The 21,962-nt window shown below is 37.6% G+C and overlaps 1 pseudogene; it reads right to left on the bottom strand.

Moving 5' to 3' along the window:
- Window positions 1-2,128: 2,128 nt before the first annotated feature.
- LOC118018156 lies at window positions 2,129-18,284 on the bottom strand (annotated as a pseudogene).
- Window positions 18,285-21,962: the final 3,678 nt, after the last annotated feature.

Raw genomic sequence — 21,962 nt, 5'->3', positions numbered from 1 at the left:
TCCTTAGAATTCTGCTGGTGCTTCTCCCATTAGTGGTCTTGAGACAATCAATGTCTACTCCCTCACCTGGTGACGCATTTGCTGGTTTAGAGGTCTTGTGGAGTAAACAAAGAGCTGAGAAAAATAGGTAGAGATTAATTAGCATCAGAAAGGCTCTATCCTCTTTCCCCCTAACTAAATCCCAGTGGCTGATGAATTACAACCTAAGAAGTAATTCCTCCTAAGGTTGCTTCTCCTGGGTGGTGAGGGTAAAGTCTCGAACTGAATTTTTTTTTTTTTTTTGTGGGGACTGGTGTTTCAGGCTCTTCAGCCTATGGTGCATCCATCTCTGTGATCCTTGAACTTATTCATAAGGCTTTACACACACTAGGATCTGGCCCTATTAGCCAGATCATTTTTCCTAACAAAGTAGTATGTCTCCCTGGGGGAATATGAGTGCTCAGGCTATGCTAGGCACAGTACTTTTCCAAACTAAATGTTGGAATAAATATTATCAAGTTCTCTGAAAAAAACCAAACAAACAGATTTTTATTGAAGTTGCATTGAATTTTACAAACAAATTTTCATTCTACAGTGAATATGTTGTAACTCCTAATTTTTGTAGGCTGTTCTTTGATATTTCTTAATAAAGCTGTATATTTTTCCCAGTAAAAAGCCTGCCTGGCTTTACTAAAATTATCTCTTATTAGGTATTTTTAATACTATTGTAAAAAACCTTAATTACACATCCCACTTATTTGTTGAAGGTGTATGGAAATGCAATTGGCTTGTACATACTAACCATCATCTAGTTATCTTGACAAAACCTTCCTGCCTTCTAATAATTGTAGATTATTTTGAGTTTTCTGTGTAACAATAACATCATCTATAAAGAAACAGAGTGTTATCCTCTTCTCTTATCCCCATATCTCTAATTATTCATCTTATTACACTGGCTATGATGTAAAGTAAAAGTGAATGAAGGGATGACACTGGGCCATCCTTTCTTTTTTTAGAGTCCAGTCATAAAACTTTTATTCCACTTACATCATCTTAATCTACATGTTCTCAACAATTATGTTTGAACTGGTATTGAAAGTTTCATGAAAAATTAAACAAGCCTATCCATCATCTTAAGTTATTTCTCTGTAAACTATTTTTATAGTCATGCATATACAGCACAAAAACGAAAAACCCTAAAATAAGTTAAACACACGTTTTGTTTTACTGGTGATTGATGTATATGAAATAAAGGATATTAGGAAATTTGATTTTACAGCATCTTTTCTCGTACATTTGTTCTCAGGTTGCCTAAAACATTTAGATACAGATAAGTGTAGCAAAAAATAATGAAGTACGCAGCAGGTAACTTTACAAAGAATGAAATATGAACCATTTTCTGCCCTTATCCAGAGCAAAGTGGGTCACAGCTTTCTGTAAAGGAACACTTCTATAGCTGTAGTCAAAAGTGTGCCCATTAAAAAAAGGTACAGTATGGGGAATATAGTCAATGGTATCATGATAGAGTTGTATGGTGACAGATGGTAGCTACACTTGTGATGAACACAGCATAATGTCTAGAGTTGTCCAATCACTATGTTGTACACCTGACACAGATGTAATATTGTGTGTCAACTCAAAGTGTGCACACTGAGAGTGTGTATCCCACAAATACACTTCATTTAACATGTCATACCATTGAGTTATAGCCACAATATACCCAAAGGACTGGGCCAAACATTTATAAGTTGTATAAAAATGCCACCATTCCTATATTATGCGCCTCAAAACCAGACACCTCCCAGGGAGTCCTCTTGTGATGATGAGCATAAGATGATGTATGGAATCGGTATATGGTACACCTGAAACTAATATAACACTCTATGTTAACTATACTGGAATTAAAATAAAAACTTGATTAACAATGAATAAATAAATAAATGCCAAAAAAAGAAAGACAATTCCCTACACTCAATCAGCTCTACTTCTCTAATACTAAACAGAAAAACCGCACAAGAAAGATAAAAATTCAAAAAGAAGTAACATAAACCTATCACAAATCATAAACAAAAACCTCTCTGTGGGATAGCTTGGGAGACAAACAGTCTACTCTGTAAATTTTAGAATGAGGCAGACAAAATTTGGAAGGCTAATTTTCCCCTCTTCTTCCTGCTTCAGCTTTGTTTCCTTGGGTATCCAGTGTTTGCAAGGTCAAGTTGCCTCTCAGTCATTGCATTATTAGCCTGCTCTCTTTGTATGACTCTTCACTCAGTCAAGTTCAGCAATGGTCTCATCAAAAGTTGTCTACACAAGAGAGCAGGCTTGGTCAGAGGAGTTCAGACCTCATAGGAGAAGACAGAAAAGTTAAGGATGAGACCCCATCTGATAGGATGTGTCCATTGGCACGTCCTTTCTGCTTATTCAAAGCTTCTTGGTATGCTTGTGGTGACTGATTCACAATCCCTTTCCTGTCAGCATCAGAAGCTACCTCAGCCATGTAATAGTAAGAGTCCCCTTTCACTTTCAAAGAGAAGATTTCGCTCTCTGCTTGCAAAGCACTGTGATCAAGAACTTCTCCAAAAGAGATAGTATATCATTGCAGATGTACTCTAAGCTTCGTCACAGTTTTTTCTCTCTACTCATGAATAATCTTTTTTTTTTTTTTTCCTCAGCATCTTCTGTCCTTAGCTCAGTACTTGAGATGACTCTCCAAAATGACCTATGGCTTTTTACATGTTTTGCAAGTAACTGAGAAAAAGATACTTTCCTCATTGGAGATAATTCGGCTCCTTGCTTGGTTACAGACATTATGCGGGCTGCCATGTCATCAGACTGCTTAGCCTACTTGGTCAGTTTTGCTTCTATTCCAGCTTAACTTTTCCTTTTTGAGTCTGAAGTGGTTGGTAGAAGATGGAGGGGGCTCAGTAATTTCTGCCCTTTTGTTTTCAAAGATATTTTTATCAGATCAATGGTATTCGCATCTATTTCTGAATTACTAAAAGTTTTTTTTTGAATTTTATCAAATGCTTTCCCTGAACCTATTTGAAATAGTCCCCATATTGTTTTTCTCTTTTAATACCTTAATGTGGTGAATTATATTTACAGATTTTCTAATATAAGCCTGAAGAAGAGCAGTCTTACACATTTTCTTTTTGTATAATTTCTTTTAATTGTCTTATTTACCCATAAAAGGAGTGTTTTTCAGTCGTTTTTAACTTTATTAAAAATTATATGATGCTATATATAATAATTTAGGGCTTTTTTTCTACAAATAATATATTGTTAATGTTCATACTTATTATTGTAGTTAGCTAGAATTCATTCATTTTGACTGTTGCTTCGTATTTCATTTTGAAAATAAAATATTACAGGCTTATTCATATTAATTATGGGACTTTTTATAAGCTATAATGATAAAGACAGTATGTAACTGGCACAGGGATGGAAAATTGGCCAATGGGATCGAACAGAGAACTCAGAACTAGACTTAGGTATCCACTGAAATTTAGGTACCTCAGAGGTGGCCTGTCTCAACAGTAAGGAAAGGTGAGAGAATTCAGTAAATGAAACTGGATGACTGGTTACCCACAAAAATAAAATCATCACCAGATAGATTAAGGATTTTATTTATTTTTATTTATTTGTTTGACAGAGACACAGCGAGAGAGGGAATCCCACTTAGCAATCACTATCATTTCTTTGATAGAACTGATTTATAAAGATACGTGTACCAGTGCTCCAGCACATTAATTAGCTGTCGGATATCATCCAGACTATTTTCTTGTACTGACACCCATTGCTTGAGAGGTAGTAGAAAGCAAACACTGAGGGTGTAAGCTTCAGAAACAGGTAGGCCTGGGTTCGCATTCTAACTCTGTAATAGTGGCTATTTGGTGTTGAACAAGTAAATCTTCTATATCCTGTCTTCCTCTTCTGTAATATCAAGATAATAATAACAGTACATATTTGATAGGTTTTAATATGTTTATAGTATTAAATGAAATAATATATACAAGGCATTTAGCACAGAGTAAGAACTCAACATAGGACAATTATAAAGAGTTTATTTAGGGGTGCCTGGGAGGCTCAGTCGTTGAGCGTCTGCCTTCGGCTCAGGTCATGATCCCAGGGTCCTGGGATCGAGCCCCGCGTCAGGCTTTCTGCTCGGCGGGAAGCCTGCTTCTCTCTCTCCCACTCCCCCTGCTTGTGTTCCCTCTCTTGCTGAGTCTCTCTCTGTCAAATAAATAAATAAAATCTTTTTTAAAAAAAAAAGAGTTTATTTAGAAATAATTTTGTCCCAATTAAGTGTTTCTATAATGACATTTTGTGATACAGTTTTGTCCTGAGCTTTGGAAGAGGAATTTTCTACCTAAGAGAGGCTGGATTCAAGATCCTTCTCACCCTAGAAAATAACCTGTAGAAACAGGTTCTCAGTGGACTTGTATGTGTTTGGAAACCTATACATCAAACCGAAAATGATTAACCGAGGAAAGAAAGAACAAGTTGATTTTTATTTCTTGAAGAGGTATCAACAACCCTGAGTGTAACTGTGTGATCCTTTTCACTAATACTCTGTCTATTCCTGTCAAAGCCCAAGAAAATCTGCCAGACTGCATCTATGGTGGGAGAGTCACTGGGGCATCTCACACCTGCATTGACAGGCTCTTCTTACTATCTCTCTGTATTTTTTTCCCTGTGCTATTTTGGAACAACATCTATATATTTTCCTTCTCTTCAGTTGAAAACAAACAAAAATAAACTAAGGTAAGCTAACTAAAGGGAATACAAAAACTCCTCTCTGAAACAAAACCACCTTGGAATATATATTCTTTGTATCATGATAGAACCAGAAGCTTTTCCTCCATACCAGTATCTGTAATTCTAAAGAAAAATAGCATTGACCAAAAGTTAGGAAACATTGTAAAAATGTTATAAAGATGTTGGAACTTTCCAGGAAATGCCTAATTTATTAGCATCACTAAACTGGATTAATTTATTATCCAGATCTGGAGTGCCCTACCCTTCTAAATGGCCCACCTTGTCATTTATACTCTTATTCAGCATTTTTTTTTTTTGCATAAGAACCAATTTATGGAAAATAAAGATATTTAGTGATGTTTAACTTTTTGACCTTTAGTAAAAAGTTTTAAAAATATGTATCTTTAAAAAGATGATAAATGGACACTTTAAAACACCAAACAATAAAATAAAATAAAATATGACTAACATCCAGAAAAGAGTGTCATTTAACAGGTAACAAAACACATTCATCTATTTTACTTTACTGAATCCCAAGGGGAGAGGGTACATTTATACAAATTAGACTACCTATTTATTGTACAAATTAATTCCAATGAGAAGATAATTTTGCTTTATTTTTCATATTATAGAGAAGTAGCAAGATGAAGGCAGCTTTCTATAAAGCTCTTATCTTGGGGCGCCTGGGCGGCTCAGTCAGTTGAGCGTCCAACTCTTGGTTTTGGCTCAGGTCATGATCTCAGGGTGGTGAGATCAAGCCCCTCCTCGGGCTCTGTGCTGAGCCTGCTTAAGATTCTCTCTCTCCTTCTCCCTCTGCCCACCCCCTCCCCCTGCTTGCACTTTCTCTCTCAAAAAAATAAAAATAAAAACAAAAAATAATAAAAAGCGCTCATCCTGAAATTAAATTGGAGGCTACATTCTGAATCCATATGATGTCTGTTTGATCACAAGTTGGTCACTGCAGGTACATAGGTGTAGATTATACCAATTACCTTCTGAGCTCTTGTTCTCACTTTTACTTGTTTGTTTAATTAGTTGAATCTCATTGCCAGTCAGGTGTAGAAGCCTCAAGGTTTATCCTTCTTCTTAGATCTTTTTAGATCTTATCTTCTTAGATCTTTAAGTGTTCTTGCCACACACACATAACTAAGCAGGGTGCTGAATATGTTAATTAGCTTGATTGTGGTAATCATTTCATAATGTACACATATATTAAAATGTCACATTGTACACCTTAAATATATATGATTTTTATTTGTCAATCATTTCTCAATAAAGTTGGAAAAAATATGGGCCACAAACCGTAACTCACAATTATGGAAGGATCGAGCTGTAGCCTTTTCTCTATGGAAGTTTCTGTTTAAAGGAGAATGCATGAAGCCTTTAAGTATTTAAGACGTCTCTAAAAGGAGGAAGTGGAGAGAGACAAATCTCAACTACAAAACCCTTCAGCTGATTAGGTCAGAGCTGAGGAAGCGTTTTATTTTCTTTCTGAAGTCCGAATCTTTTTCTCTTAATTTTATTTTCTTAAAGTGATGTGCCTTGGAAGCCGGAGCACCTCAATTCTGATTCACTAATCTTGTGTGCCATTTTTCAATCACTCTTTCTTCTCTCATACTTCCTCTGTGACATCCTGGCTCCCTACCCTCCCTCCTGCAGTCTTAGAAGTGTGATAGAAACCCAGTGTTCTACTATAGAAGGAGATGCATACAGGTTAAACTAACCAACCAAGCACCTATATGATGCAGTTTGTTCTGCTCTAAATACAGTGGTTAACAGAGTTAATGTTGTGTTATATATTTAAAACAAACAAATTATGAACAAGGCTGCAGTTTTTTTGTTTTTTGTTTTTTTTTTTTAAAGATTTTATTTATTTATTTGACAGAGAGAGCGAGAGAGGGAACACAAGCAGGGGGAGTGGGAGGGAGAGAAGCAGGCCTCCCACGGAGCAGGGAGCCTGACGTGGGGCTCGATCCCAGGGACAAGCAGGCTTCCCGCCAAGCAGGGAGCCCAATACGGGGCTCGATCCCAGCACCCTGGGATCATGACCCGAGCTGAAGGCAGACGCTTATCGACTGAGCCACCCAGGTGCCCCAAGGCTGCAGTTCTATTATGATCTGCCACCTACGGAATTCATTACTTTGAACGATTCTGTTACGTTTCTAAACTTGAATTGCCATGTCAGTAAAATGAGAAAAAAATAGAAGTGTATCTACTCAGAAGGTTATGTGTAGTCATTTTGCATATAACATATGCAAAAACATCTCTACATGGGAGGTATTCAAAAAGCCTCCATTTCCAGTATTTTCTATGATGAAATTAATTTATATTTTCATAAATTGCTGTTTTAGCTTTTGACTAAAAATGATTGGATTCTAATTTCAGGGAAAGTATCTTGAATCCAATTCCAGCACCTTGATTACCAAAGCGAAAAGCGAGTGCTAAAACTGTCAAGCGACAGCAAGTGATTCAGCCTTCTTTTTGCTGGATTGTTTTCTGGTTAAGTTAACACACATTTCAAAACTCACCCAGAATCGTTGCCTTTTGGCTTTGACTCTGAACTTAAAGTGATGATATTTCAAGGAAAACTGAAATGCAAAGGGATGTTATGTTGCATTTACTTTAAGGTTCATTCACTATGACTTTTACATGACTTGTTAGACATTAGCCTCCCTGTTTTGAAAAGGCCAGGTACATCAGGGTCTGTGCAGAGGGTGAACACCATTAGTTTGCACTTTATCACTGTCATCCAGCTAAGAATGGCTGCATTTTACATTCCACAGGTAATGGAGGATGTCAGAGCTGTTTCAACTCTTATACAAGTCAAAACTTCACAAAGACTCAGGGTTTCTGATTTTAGGCGAGGAACACTTTCTCTGCCCAAGTTCCCCAAATAACCTCCGCCTGCTCTGCGACGAGATTGTAGTAATTATTGTCTGCGAGTGTGTTTTGTAACCTATTGATGAACTCTGGGGTAGAACTGGTTCAGAACTTATTATTTAAATAAGTTATTAGAGGGGCACCTGGGTGGCTCAGTTGGTTAAATGTCTGCCTTCGGCTCAGGTCATGATCCCAGGGTCCTGGGATCGAGCCCCGCATCAGGGTCCCTGCTTAGTTGGGAGTCTGCTTCTTCCTCTCCCTCTGCCCTTACCCCCTCCACTCATGTTCTCTCTTGTTCTCTCTCTCTCTCAAATAAATAAATAAATTCTTAAAAAAAATAAGTCATTAGAGGGCAGAGCCAAACTTTGCTTCAACTCTTTTCTTCAAACTGGATTTTAACTAAGATTAAGTATCATAATAACATTGTGCTGCCATTCATTCTTCACATCAACTCATAGATGTGTGGGATTTCAGAGACTCAAATGACAGCGTGTTCACTCGACACAGTCCTGATCTCGTGTGTGCCCACCTAAGCATAGCCCGGCCTGCTGCACCCCCAAACAGTGACGGTCTTCTTTGGGCATTGAGCAGAGCTTCTATTTCACTTCATTACATCTTATCACACTTTTCATTTTTTATTCCATTAAGACAGGCTCATCTTCCCCTCACACGGCCAGAGCCTACTGATTGGTAATAAATCTCAGCTTCAAACCTACTCAAAAGGGGAGAATCAAATGAGTAAAGAAGGAAGTAGACCACAGCTGCTGCTTCTTTTCATACTCACAGATTTTCTGCAACTGTAGGGGATTTGTTAAGATCCTCAGTGTAATATTCTGGGATGGACATAAATTGTGTGTTAGGAGATTGGATTATAATTCTAACTCTGGAATTCATTAACTGAACACAGGAGCATTTCTGTCATCAATGTTTTCATATTTACAAATGAAGGATTGGACTAGATAATTTCTAGGTCACTTTCAGCTTGGAAAATATATGCTTCAGACAGTAAGAGAAAAAACATTTACTTTTTCTGTAAATAATTGTATACACGCTCTTGATTCTCAATAAGAAGACCAGCATTAGTCTTTTAATTCTTGGTCTTTTTGGTAGTAATAATACTGTTAAAATGAATATGTGCTTTTTATGATGGTTAATTTTATGTGTCAATTTGACTGGATTTGACTCAGATATTTGAATAAATATTTCTAGATGTGTCTGCGATGGTTTTTCTGGAAGGGATTAGCACTTGAATTTGTGAACAGAGTGAAGTAGATTGTCTTCACAATGTAGATGGGCATCATCTAATCTGTTGAGGGAATGAATAGAACAAAGAGGTGGAGGAAGGGAGAATTCTCTCTGCCTGACTGTTGAGGTGACACATTGATCTTTTCCTGCCATTGAACTGGGACTTAGACCATTGGTTCTCCTGGTTCTCAGGCCTTCAGACTTGGACTAGAATTACCCCACTGGCTTTCCCGGGTATCCAGCTTGAAGAAGACAGATTGTGGGAATCCTCGGCCTCCATAATCATGTGAGCCAATCACTTATTTTATGTATATATCTCATGGGTTCTGTTTTTCTGGAGAACACTGAGTAATATACTTTTCTTTGCAAAAACCAGAGTTTTCAAAATTATTGACAAATTAATAATTCTTATTTTTAATTATACACGTTTACATGGCTTTCAAAACACTTTTGTACATATTAACTTATTTTTTTTCCTTTTCTTTTGTTAGAAAATGTGAATTGCTTCAAATAACTGGACAGGTATTACCATCTCCATTTTAAGGACAATGGATTCAGGACGAGGAAAAATTAGGTGTAAGCCACAAAGAATTTGTGGTTCGTTAACAGCAGGAGATATGGTACAATTTAAGTTAGCTAAATGCTAATCATATGTATGCTTATTTGATTTTTAAAATCAACATCTTATGAAAGATAACGTACAGAAACATGCATAATACTTATTCAGCTTAACAATAGCTGTAATGAGAACACCTGTGTAATTATCACAGCCGTGAAGTATTAGAACATTACAGGCATCACAGAAGGCTCTCTAGCTCCTCTGTGCCAGTTATCAGTTGATCGCCTCTCGCCTTGAAACCCGCCTTTTTTTTATCTGCTCCGCAATAGAGCTCGAAGTACTTTTCTTGGCTGCCCATGCGATATTAAGCGTTATCGGTAGAGGGAGCTAGAGGGACTTTGCCAGAGGAAGGGGTTTCTGTTGCTGCAGTGTGTGTTGCCTTTGGCATGTATGGTCTCTAAGTATGTGCCGCATTGCTGTGCAGGATTCTCAACGAGGTGATGTCCTAACTCCCTCGGTGTCTATGAGCCGACCTTGACCCGTCTGTACCCCAGAGGGATGTTTCCTGCTTGCCCAGTGACTGTGAACCACCTTCGGCCTCGGTAACTCCGTGACGCTGTGGGCGCCAACTACCACCCTTTCTTAACAAGGTACGAGCCCCAATCTTGAGGAAGGACACCCCTTCCTCCGCGTGTACCTCCCTGAGCCATAACGTATTTCTCAGAATTGTAGTTACATGTTTGTAATTTCTCCTCTGTTACAGTTGTTTGGGACCCTGACTGATGGGCCTCACAAATCACAGATCCCTCATTTCTCCCCAGAGGCGGCTATTCTCCTAACTCATTTTAAATCATTTCTTTGAGTTCCTTTGTAAGTTTGCTACTCATATATACATTTTTTTAAAGGATGAACGAGTTTGAAAAATTCCCTGCCAGTGCAAGTGGGTGGGAGGGGTGTGTATGTGCAGTATTGGCAACGAACCAGAGGGCAGCTGAGCATGCCTGTTCTTGTACATTTAGGGGTGCACAGCTACTGTGACCGGAGGCAAGAGTAGTATGAGTGAGTTTCCTTGTTGTAACTGTGCACACGTGTGTGTTTGTGCGTGTGTGTGTGTGTGTGCAGGTGTGGGACTGAGTGGAAGCAAGGAGGCTCTCTGCCCAGGGAGCTCCAGCTCCTGACCTGTACAAGACCCCTACTTTTGACTCCAGCTGAGGTCTATTGAGGTGAGGAGTTTCCTTTCTCATGGTGGGGAGGGCTGGGTGTTGGGTTTCATCGCACTTTTAAACATAGTTTCATTTTGTCTTTTTTAGAACTCTGTAAACACAGTGTCTATGATCTTTTGGTACTTGCTCTCTTTCGTTCAAAATGATGTCTTTTAGAGACACTATTTTTGCTGTACCTGTGGTCTGCTTTATTTATGTATCCACAATGTGTTTCCCATTCTAAAGTTGTGTGGCATTTGGATTGCTTCCAATATCTGACAATTATGAACAACTGTGCTCTCCACATTCTGTATCTATTGCAAATAAGCATGTTTATCTCTGTGGACTATACACAGGGGTGAAATTTCTGAATTAAAGGGACTACCTCGGGGCGCCTGGGTGGCTCAGATGGTTAAGCGTCTGCCTTTGGCTCAGGTCATGATCCCAGGGTCCTGGGATCGAGTCCCGCATCGGGCTCCCTGCTAGGCGGGGAGCCTGCTTCTCTCCCTCTGCTTCTGCCTCTCTCTCTCTCTCTCTGACTTTCATGAATAAATAAATAAAGAAATTTAAAGGGACTACCTCATCAACACTTCTAGATTATGGTATATTGTTCACCAAAGACAAAGCTTTATCAAAGAGGTACCAATTTACAATTCTTCCAGCCATGTAGGAGAATTCTGGTAGCTCTATATGCTTGTTAACATATATTAGTATGAAGTAAAATATTATTTAGCATTTTCTTGACTTCTGAAGTTTAGTGCCTTTAGTGTATGTTTACTAGTTATTTGGTTTCCTCTTTTGTGAAATGTTCTCTTAAGTCTTTTACCTGTTTTACTCTCTGGTTGTCTGACTTTTTAGAGTTTTCTTCCTTATCATAAATAATCTGGATAAAATCCTTTTATCAGCTATATGTGAGGTAAATACCTTTTTCCATTCCATGGTGCTTGACTTTTTAAAAATGATATCTTTTGAAGAAGGCAAAATTATGATGGTAATTTTAACATTGTTGAATTTATTAATCTTTTTCTTCATGGCTACTACTGCTTTTTGTATTTTAAGATACCAAAGATATTAATATATTCTTCCATATTATCTTCTAAAAGCTTTATGGTTTTGCCTTTCACATTTAGGTTTTTAATCTACCTGGAATTGATTTTTTTATATGGCATGGATGCTCTTGCTATTATGCCATAATTTCTAAAAATCAAATGTGCACAAGTTCACCATTACTATTTAGCTTATGCATGTACAATTTTAGGAGAGCTAGCCTGATAGAGAAGGGTGCTGAATTGGGTGGGTGGGGGTGGGGGTAGAGACTTTTCTTTTTAAGGAACCCATAAGTAAGCTCTTACTGATGGGAAGTACTTTACTTCCATAACTTCAAAAAAGCTGATTTTATAGATAAACCAATTAAGGGTTAGAGAGTTGAAGGAAGTTGGCTCAAGGTCACACAGTAGTATCAATTTGAGCAAGGATTCCAATTTTTACCATTGGACTCAAAGCTTCTGCTATTCTGTCTCTCTAGGGAAGGGGTGTGTGTGTGTGTGTGTGTGTGTGTGTGTGTGTACGCACATGTGTGTGTTCCCTTCTTATTTTCTTTGTTTTCCCATGCTTTTAATTTGACATTGGATTTTCCAGGGATAATAGACTATCTCTGATTCCCATTCTGAGTTTTGCCTATGCTCAAAGTTACTCCACTTTCCTTGTAAGTGTTTTCTTATGTTTTTAAAATAGTCCCATATGCACTTATGCTTCTCTTTCTCTGTTTATGTTACATTATCTTTCAATAAAAATTTTTCATTCAATAAATATAGACATTTGACTATTTCCTAAAGTTTGAATTCTTATTCTGTATGCAAGGCCCCCAGAACCTGCTCTGGTTTGCTAGCTATGTTCTGTGGAGCCCTTGGGGGCTCTGACAAATTCCCACATAATACACACTGGTGGTTGCTGGGCTAAGCAGGTTGGGTTTTGCTTCCCTCATCTCACACAAACTTCAGCCAGAGAAATTCTGATTTATCTGTTATATTTGTTTGGGCTTCCAGTTAAAATTTCATTTGAATAAAGGTTTTTGCCACTAAAAATGTCTGAAAACAACTGGTCAATCAGAGTGAGTAATTTTAGGATGCAACAGGGTGCTTTCAGTCATCCAGTTATAAGATTATTAAAAAAAAACTCTACTGGAGAAAATTAAATTTACAAGGTTTTTAATTCTATAATTAATAAGTGAATTTAGTAAGGTCAATCCAAAAAGTCAATTTTATTTATACGTTAATAACAAACAATTGGAAGATAAAATAAAACAGTATTTATAAGAGCATCATAAAACCCAAAATACTTAGGAAGATATTTTTTAAAAAGACATGAAAGACTTCTGTGTAACTGCAAATAATTGCTAACCGATTTCAAAAAGGATAAATAATTTAGAGCTGTATCATGTTCATGGGGTGAAAAACTCAGTATTATTAAGGTATATGTTCTCGCCAAATTTATTTCGACACTATCATAATAAAAACCTTACCTTCTTTGGTTTTCCTTCTGCCCCTGGATCTTGCTTATCTTCCTTATTACTTTGTTATTTCTTCAATGCCATCAAGCTATGTATATGTATAAGTATATGCATACTTATATCCTTTGGTTGAGCTAAAACAAAGTACCTAATCTATGGTTTCTCCACTTTACTACTGACACTGGGGGCTGGATAATCCTTTGTTATCGGAAGCTGTTATGTGTGTTGAATATGTAGCAGCCTCCTTGTCCTCTCCCCATATGGTAGCATCCTCCCATTTGTGACAAACAAGAATGTCTAGTCATTGCTAAATGTCCCTTGGGAGGCAAAATTGCCCCTAGTTTAGAGCCACTGACTTGACATATCATTTGCTGAAGCAAAAATACCAACTTTTCAAATAATATTTTTCTTCCTGTCATTCCATTTATTGCTTTCCAACATTGTTTTTTTGTCCCAATTCTTGCCGACTGCTTTATTATAGATTGAAACATTTGCAACGATGACATCCCTTTAAATCATTCATTTATTCCCCATTAATTACAGAATTAATTCCAAGTTTCTTAGCATGCCATGAAAGCTCCATCTACTTCTCCAGTTTCTTGTCTCACCATACCTGGTTTTACATGACTATTCTTGATGCATTACTTTTTTAAATCATTCTTTGCTCACACCACTGTATTGTTGTTTTTTTTTTAAAGATTTTATTTATTTATTTGAGAGAGAGAATGAGAGAGAGAGAGCAGGAGAGCAGGAGAGGGGGGAGGGTCAGAGGGAAGCAAACTCCCTGATGAGCAGGGAGCCCGATGCAGGACTCGATCCCGGGACTCCAGGATCATGACCTGAGCCAAAGGCAGTCGCTTAACCGACTGAGCCACCCAGGCGCCCCCACTGTATTGTTTTTCCTTATGTCTGTGCTACCTCTCCTCCCTTGATCTGAGAATCAGGTATTTCTTATGTGTCTCTTCAAACCCTCCTGGGTCCATTTCTGACGTGCGACGCTGTGTGTCAGTAGCTTTGTGGTGACTTCAAGGAGTCTGACCCAAGTGTGGGCCGTATGTGTATGTTTCATATCCTGCCCTGGGTTTTTCTCACGCTGCCATGTGAGACGCTGGTGGAAATTTGCCTGATGGTCATGAATGGGTACAGGAGAAATTGGTGCCCATGGGGCCATTCTTTTCTTTTTCTTTTTTCTTTTTCACTTTTTTTTTTTTTGACTTTTTAAATTTTTATTTTAATTCCAGTTAGTTAACATGCAGTGTTAGTTTCAGGTGTAAAATGGAGTGATTCAACAATTCCATGTATCACCCATTCTCATCAAGACAAGTGAACTCAGGGCACCTGGGTGGCTCAGTCGTTAAGCGTCTGCCTTCGGCTCAGGTCATGATCCCAGGGTCCTGGGATAGAGCCCTGCATCGAGCTCCCTGCTCAGCGGGAAGCCTGCTTCTCCCTCTCTCACTCCCCCTGCTTGTGTTCCCTCTCTCGCTGTCTCTCTCTCTGTCAAATAAATAAATAAAATCTTAAAAAAAAAAGAGACAAGTGCACCCATTCATCTCCATCACCTGTTTGATACATGCTCCCACCTCCTCCTCTCTGGTAACCATCAGTTCGCTATAATTAAGAGTCTATTTCTTGGTTTTCTCTCTCTCTTTCTCTCTTTTTTTTTTCTCGTTTGTCTTGTATCTTAAATTCCATATATGACTAAAATCATATGATACTTTCTTTTCTCTGACTGACTTACTTCACTTAGCATTATACTCTCTAGCTCCATCCATGTCATTGCAAATGGCAAGATTTCATTCTTTATGGCTGAATAATATTCCATTATATATATACACACACACACACACTATACATATATATACACATACCACATACATACATATATATACATATACACATACACCACTACATACATACATATATATACACACATATATATACACACACACACCACATACATATATATCTTTTTTGTTTTGTTTATTTTTTAAATTTTTTATTATGTTAATCACCATATATTACATCACTAGTTTTTGATGTAGTATTCCATGATTCATTGTTTGGGTATAACACCCAGTGCTCCATGCAGTATGTGCCCTCCTTAATACCCATCACCAGGCTAACCCATCCCCTCACCCCCTCCCCTCTAGAACCCTCAGTTTGTTTCTCAGAGTCCATCATCTCTCATGGTTCATCTCCCCCTCTGATTTCCCCCCCTTTTTTATCTACTCATCAGTTGTTGGATGCTTGGGCTGCTTCCATATCTTGGCTATTGTAAATAATGCTGTTATGAACATAGGAGTGCATGTATCCCTTTAAATTAGCATTTTTGTATTCTTTGGGTAAATACCATTCTTGAACAATAGGAGATATAAATAAATGTTTCCTCCTTCACCCTCTGGGTGGATAGTTTTGAGAATATTCTAAAAAGTTCCTGAGAAATTTCCACATAATCAAGCACCAGTTACTAGTCTTGGTATCCAACCCAATAACATATGCTTACATTGGTTTGCCCACCTTCCCTGTTTTGCTCCTGCTGTCCCTTACTTGTGCAGTGTAGGATCAATTCCCAAACAAACTACCTGCATATAAGCCTTAGTCTCAGGCGCCGCTTTTGGTGGACCTAAAACTAAGGCAACCTGGCTGACTTTTGCTCCTCCTTTAAGATGGCTTCTTCATCTTCATCCTGTTAATTCTCTGTCTTCTCAATCATCTTTTTGTTCAGTCTAGGGCTGAGAACTAATTCTTTTTTTTTTTTAAAGGTGGTAACCTCCTTTTTAAATTTTTTTTTATTTTTTAAAGATTTTTATTTATTTATCTGACAGAGAGAGACAGAGCGAGAGCGGTAACACAAGCAAGGGGAGTGGGAGAGGGAGAAGCAGACTCCCTGCTTAGTAGGGAGCCTGATGTGGGGCTCCATCCAAAGACCCTGGGGTCATGACCTGAGCCAAAGGCAGACGCTTAACTGACTGAGCCACCCAGGCGCCCCCCGACAACTAATTCTTGTGAGGATATAAGTTTAAGGAAAACACAATTCCTCTGAGGCTAGAGAAAGCCCTGAAAAATACATGGAATCACGTGTCAGAATTTGTACAAATTAAATTACAATATCGTATTAAATAGCCTTATTCTCTGTGAGAATAAGCAAGAGAGGACTTGAGAAGACTGAAGGCTTGAAGAGGAAGGAGAAACTGAGCTAGATCTTCCATGAGGAATGCTATGGAATCCACTAGAACTGAGTGAAATAATCACAAGATAGTGGAAGGCATCCACAGAGGAACAGATGTATAACAGGGAATAATACATGTATATTTTTAATTAGTGGACATATATGGTCCCCTCAATGCCCATCCCGGGTCCTCGGGGTAAAAAGTTTTGTTTCCTGGATCAGCTGTCTACATTCCCTTTTGTTACGTAGAATCAAGGTTATTTGCTGAGAGAGAGAAAACTAAATGCACAACAAAGGAGAATGTGTTGATATTTGTGACAAACAGCTGGTAAGAAAGGAAAAGAGAACCTGGGAGGATATTGTCTCAGAATTGAGGGAGCAGTTGCCATTCATGAAAATCTTGCAGAGATCACTGGGAAGAAAGTTTTCCTCATTAAAAGAAAAAAAAAAAAAAAAACAACAACCCAACAACTCTGCAGCTGAGACTCAGAGCAGATAGAACAATGAAGAGGAAAGACTACCAGCCTGGGAACCGGCAGTGCAGATAAGAGAAAAAGGTAGTACAATGATGTGGGAGTCTACGAGAGTCCTTGAGCACGCCGAGCCTGCCAGTTGGCCAAAACACCGCTATGGCGAGCAGTTTATAGATTGCCGCTGCTAAGGCGTTGTTAAGGGACGTCCCTGAGTAAAGCAACTTTTAAGTATACAATACCGTGTCATTAGCTACAGGCACTCTGCTGTATAATAGTTCTCCCAATTACTGAAACCGTGTACCCTCTGATCATTATCTCCCCCACCTCCCCACCTCGCGCAAGCCCTTGGGAGCCACAATCTTACTGTTTCTTTTCGTTTGACTATTTTAGATTCCACAAAGAAGTGAGATCATAGAATAGGTGTCTTTCTATGTCTGACTTATTTCACTTAGTATAATGTCTTTCGGGTCCATCCATGTGACCCCAAATGGCGGGATTTCCTGAGCTTTTAGTATCCTAGCCCCAAATCAGATATATGCATTATGCTTTTTAAATCGAATTTCAATGATATTAACATAGTTAAAGTGAGTACTTAAAATGTGGCAAGATTTGTGCTAAATGCTTTATCAACATTATCTAAACAAATACTTAGTGTAACCACTTAGAGACTGTTATTGGGGATAGAGAGTAAATCTAGACAAGGTAAGTAATTTACCTATGGGCACAATACATATGATAACTCTAGGAATAGATACCCCTGGTCTGCCTGACACGAAGTCCATGGTTGTAACTAGTAGAAAGTATACAAAAAGTCACCAAATGGCCAACTATGATCTAAAATAAGAAAGTCTAGGGAAAGTGAAGGAATACTGTCAAGATAAATACTTCTATATAATTTGACATTATTACTGACAGCATTTAGAAAGCAAACAGATGCATCTGCATTAAAGGGCAGGGGGAGAGTATCAGGTGGCAGGTCTATAAATAGTGATATGTGCCTACTAATTAAGATGGATAGCTGAGTCCCTGGTTATACTTCTATTTTGTTTATATCATTTTCTCCGTAAGGATTATTGAATGGCAGTTGTTGTCATGATCAATGCATAACAAATGAAATAAGTTAATATCATTTCTGGTTGAAAAATACCATTCATTTGGATTGAAATGAATGTTTAAAACCATGAAAAGTGTAAAAAGAAACTGAGCATCATTGCAACACTTATCAATAAGATCTGAATCTGTGTCTAAGGGCTGTCATTATACCCTTGAGAAGAGTAGGAAGTGCAAAAGTTAAATTTTTTCCTTAATTCATTCAAAAAACTTTCATGGAAGAGATTTTGAACAAAAAAAAATACTTTACTACTTTAATTGGTAGATATTAGTATCCTCTTCTTATAAATAAAGAAACAAAGGTTTTCAGACTTTACCCAGCACACCTGTGGTCATACAGCTGGTGGGTGACAGATTTGGCTTTCTCGTCAGGCTTGTCTGGTTCCAGAGTCTGCGCCATATTCCCTAATTAGGCAGATTCACATAGTCTTGAGAAAATAAGCAAAACAACCCCTGGGTGCACCAGTGCATTATCCTTCCTCCTCCTCTTAATAACAACCTTTGGGGGAAACCTCATGGATCACAGGCTTGGGCAGAATGTCACATTGTCTGGCAGAACGTCGGCTTAAAAGGTCAATAAGCTTCTCAGTAAAGCATTCTAATCATCCACGGAAAATAAATTGCTCATATTTCTGCTGACTAAACAAAGTGAAGGCTAACTCATTATGTTCATATTTTGGGTACATTTCTCAGGGCCAAAAAGTTACTAGTGTGTAAATCATAGTCCGACCAGCTATTAACGTTTTTCTAAAAAGATAGTTTTAATTATCTTCACCATGAGTGAGAGTTTTAAACACGATGGAAAATCACATACACTTGAACCCAACTGGAGGACATACAGAGAAGTCACACTAAGGTGATGAGGGTATGAATGAGTTAGACTACAGAGGCAATATCTGAGAATACAGATTGCTGCCATAAACACCTACAGGATGAGTCAGGCTGCAGAAGTTAGAAACAATAATTACTAAGATGCAAGGAAGACAGAGCAGGAGGAAATTGAAGGAGAACCCTTAGAATGGATTCTCAGGAAAGAGTCCTCTGACTATAAAAACTGAGTTTTTAGAATAATCTATCTACCACAGGAAGCTGTGAAAGTGCCATCATTTAGGACACCCAGGGATTAGACAGGCTCCCAGAACCACTAAAAGCAAGTGTTAGCAGGTACATTAGTGGGTAATGAAGACAGTGGCTTTTCCATTGTTTACTCCCATCAGTACAACTTAGCGGAAGTCTTCTTTGTCCTTAAGTAACATTTCAGATGTTTGTTAAAAGATGCAGATTTTCACCCCGTTGACTCAGTTATGCTTTTTTTGACCTTCGTGTTTCTGTTGGATTTGTTCAGTTCTCATGTATCCTGAAGAGTCACTGGTGTGGAGCTTGTGATTGTGACAAAGAGATTGTTTGTTTTAACATACTCACCGAGGAAAAATTAGAACATACAGACATGCAGTTAAATATCACCCGATATCCTAAGTACTCAGGGATGAACATGTTAACATTTCTATGAAGAAACTTCCCAATATTTCAGGTGTGTGTGTGTGTGTGTTTATAGGTTTGTGTTCATAGAGATTATTATTATACTATATAGACTCTTCTGCAATTTCTTTACTAATTAAACATAATGTAATCATCCTCCATGAAATTAATCTTCTAAGCATTATAATACAGATTGCATCCACAGTATTGATTTATAACTATTAATTATTCTCCATTGCAGGACCCTGGGTTGTTTCTGATTTCTTACTATTATATAAAATGTGATGCTGTCTACTCTCATACATCAATTTTTATCAAAGCTTTAATCATTTCTTTAAGAGGAATTCTTGAATCGCTGAGGTAAAGGGTTTGCACGTTTAACTAATTATTTAGGTACCCTTCAGTTCGAATGGAGTTTTTGGGAGGGTAGAATGCAGGCTCTGGCGTCAGTCTGCTTGTGTGACCACAGGCTGATTCCATGTGGATGAGTTTCCTTATCTGTACAATGGGATTCATAGAACTACTTCACATGATGACTGTGAAGATTTGATAGATAAAATAGGCAAAATAATCATTAGAGTGCTTGCCAGAGAGGAAACTCTTAGAAGTGTTTAGTATTGTTATTCTCATGATTATTTCCAATTAACATTTCCATCAAAAGCTATTTTCCCTTACCCTAGATGACAATATTATCACAAATATATTTGCAAATTTAATAAATAATGTTATATTATTGTTTTAATTTTCCTTTCTTTGATTAATAATAGGTAGGGTATTCACCATATGTGTATTGGTCATTTGTATTCTTTCCTTTGTGCCTTGCTTGGTCATAGGACTTTTTTTGGCCTATTTTGCTGCTGCAGTTTCTAATTTACTTACTGATTTGTATAAGAGCTGCTTCTTTCCTGTCTAATAGGACAACAACCTCTTGCATGCTTTTAGGCAAAATGTGTATGACATTAAACAGTTTCCAAAACAAAAACAGCTATACATTTCCTCCCACATTTTCTGGAGTACTATTCTTAGGATGTGAATCTAGTGGGACATTTTTTACACTTTTATATACCATTCCCCAAAGATGTGGTTTTCAACCTTTTAAATTCTCATTTCAATTCTAATGTCTTACATTTCTTTGACTTAATGAGTTCTTTTTAATAACTTATCTGTTTTGACTTCAGTCTAACTCCGAAATATTGATATTTTTTGGCCTTCTATAAAAAAAAGGCAATTTTCCAATTTTTATATAAAAAAGCTTCATGCTATTAACATGCCTTTACTTCTCTGGGCTAAATAATGCCAAATGTTTTGCTTTTTCCTCCTTAAACTAATTTTCCAAATCTTTAATGATGCATAACGTAGCATATCATTTACAGACATAATCTTTAGAATCAGACATATACTCAAATTCTTACTCAGTTCGGTAAATCTGGACAAATCCGTATGTCTGAGCCTCATTTTTCTTACATGTAAAATGGAAAAAAATAACACCCATCTCAAAGAAGCAGTATGAAGGTTAAATAAGATAAAGCATGTGGCAGTTTAGGTACTTAATAAATGGCAGTTATAGTTTAACACTGAATTATTATCATTGTTTTCCAATGAACCTTCCTCCAGTTATATGGTTATATAAATTATTCCTATCTTAGCTAATATCAACAGCAGTCATTCACCTAGTTTTAAAATTAGAAATATTGGAGCCATGCTCAGATCCTTCTGCTCTTGCATTCCTTACATCTAATATCTTGTCAAGTCCTGCCAAGATAGTACCTAACTTGGCTTCACCTCCATCTACTCTGTCCCATCTCCAATGCCGGTGCCTCCATCCAGAACCCTCATCATGTCTTCTCTGGACCTCTATGAGGATAGGCACCCTCAAAGTCTATCTTTAAACTCTTGCTCACGGACTATTTCTAAATCATAAATTTAAGTTTGGCACTGGTCAACTACAATACTTTCCCGTTTCTTAGAAGGAAAAGTTGAAATTATTGAGTATGGAATTTGAAGTCTTTAACAGGATGACCTCAATCTATTCATGTGGTTTTATCCTCAGCCTATTTCCCTACATCAATGACCCTTTTAAATTATTTTGCAATGTAATCACAAACATTTTTGCTATTTCCAGTATATTCTGTGCACACTTATAGATTAGGGCCTTTGCTCAAAAAAAAAAAAAAAATCCTACCTAAAACAGAAAATATTCTTTAATTCATTCAAGATTAATGGAAGGGAAATTAACATTTACTGAGCATCAAACAAATGCCAAGCACATTTAAAAGTTAAAATAATCCTGTGAAGTAACTATTACTAGTACCATGTTATAAGGGATACAACTAAGTATTTTGCCCAATTTCACACATGTAAGCAGCAGAGCTGGGATTCCATATTCTTTCCACTTTCCCAAAATATTAATTAGGCATCTACTCTGTGTCCTGTAATGGAATACTGTGGACATAAAGATGAATCAAAAGCAGATGCCTACTCAAGGAGATCACGGTCTAGTGGAACAAAGCTCAGAAATGTCTTATTTATGAGGACATCCATGTTTCCACCAGCTGTGTTGGTGGCATAACCACATTCCGCAGTTTGATAATCCATGGCT

Source organism: Mirounga leonina, unplaced genomic scaffold (assembly GCF_011800145.1).
Source record: "Mirounga leonina isolate KUSES-001 unplaced genomic scaffold, KU_Mleo_1.0 Mir_170, whole genome shotgun sequence".
In the NCBI taxonomy this organism is placed as follows: domain Eukaryota; kingdom Metazoa; phylum Chordata; class Mammalia; order Carnivora; family Phocidae; genus Mirounga; species Mirounga leonina.
The sequence above is the reverse complement of the archived record's forward strand: the minus strand, read 5'-3'. Positions and strand labels throughout refer to the sequence as shown.